The sequence below is a fragment of the Felis catus genome, chromosome D1 (genome assembly GCF_018350175.1).
Source record: "Felis catus isolate Fca126 chromosome D1, F.catus_Fca126_mat1.0, whole genome shotgun sequence".
Taxonomy (NCBI): domain Eukaryota; kingdom Metazoa; phylum Chordata; class Mammalia; order Carnivora; family Felidae; genus Felis; species Felis catus.
The window spans coordinates 25,233,562-25,234,932 of record NC_058377.1 but is presented as its reverse complement, the minus strand read 5'-3'; the positions used below and the strand labels follow the sequence as shown (position 1 = coordinate 25,234,932).

The 1,371-nt window shown below is 45.1% G+C and overlaps 1 long non-coding RNA gene across 1 annotated transcript; it reads right to left on the bottom strand.

Annotated features, from left to right (window-relative positions):
- Window positions 1-757: 757 nt before the first annotated feature.
- On the bottom strand, window positions 758-1,153 carry LOC109492329. Its single transcript, XR_002736146.2, has 2 exons — window positions 950-1,153; window positions 758-848 (listed from the first exon to the last, which is right to left on the bottom strand). It is a non-coding gene; the product is annotated as an uncharacterized LOC109492329 (long non-coding RNA).
- Window positions 1,154-1,371: the final 218 nt, after the last annotated feature.

The window sequence follows — 1,371 nt, the reverse complement described above, 5'->3', positions numbered from 1 at the left end:
TGTGATAGTGACGAAGATAATGGTATGCACAGGGTATGGTGAACTCACAGAGGGAGCAACTGCTAACAGGGACAAGGGGGTGCAGGGCAGGCTTCCTAAAAGTGACAATTGTGTGAGCACCTTGTTCAGGTAAGATTTATCAAGGGTAAGTGAAGGCGGCAGTACCTTCAAGGCCGAGGGTAGGTGTGAATGCCCACATGCCCAGAGGCTGGACAATGAACAGGTTGGGTGGAGGTCTGTACCTGTGTACAGGTGAGCACACACCCAGTATGTACTGATCTGTGCAGGGATTGGCCATGAATCCTTCTGGTGAAACTGAGTAAGGAGTAGAAGTCACATAAAGCATTCTTTTCTAAATAATGACATTTGGACGTTTGCAAAGTTGTAAGTCACATAGGGACATTATCTGATTCACGTTTTAGGTGGGAAAAAATCAGTGGAAACCTATACAGAGGATGGGTGGGGAAAAAAGGTGAAACTGAAGAAAAACATTGATGAGGATGGAAATCCATTAGGGAGCTACTGAAAGAATTCTGCGAGAGATGAGGAGACTCGGGACCTGAAATAGGGTTAAGGGGGGAAAAGAGTTTTGGGGGCAGATTAAAAGAGATTGAGAAAGTGGACTCGGTGGTGACTGGCTGCCTGTGGGTTGTATGGAAAAGGGTAATGATCTAGGTGTATGATTTAGGTAATTGAGGGGGTAATGGTAAACCAGACTCTAACAGGTGGAAGTCTCCCGTCAGTAAATAAAATAGCACCTTATCAAACAGATTTATTTGACATAGCACCTCGCAAACGTCCTCAGCCTCTCCTCTCCTGTCCTCTGGCTTCAAACTTGCTTCTTCCACCTAAACTAACAAAAGGAGAGCGATTAAGCAGACTGTCCCACTTTAGAAGAGGGTTTAGTGATCCTCTCTTTGTACTAGAGCATACTTCTTAGAAAACTTACCTTCGACTGAAAAAGGTTTATTTGACATGTCCCTCTGAGAGGAAATCTGATAGATGTGGGTTTTCTTTGTTTCCAATAAGCTTTTAGCCATTACAGTAGGTTTTTTCCCTCTGATCAGCCCTTGGTCTGGTCTGCTCCATAATGCTTTGAATGATGGTGTGATTAACTATGCCTGGGACTATGAGATAAGGAGTAGGGGATCTGGGAGTGGGGGATGGGGATTGGGTTTTGATCAGGGAGTCCAGGTTCTGACCCATCAGTCTCAAGGAGTCTCTGGGACATCCATAACATGTTAAGAGGGCCCTTGCCTGTTTGCAACTGGAGCTCAGGTCGACAGAGAAATGGCTGTGGAGAAGACACACAAAAGCTACAAAGTGTCCATGTCCTTTGGCCTAAGCAATAAAAAGGTCATCGGTGATATT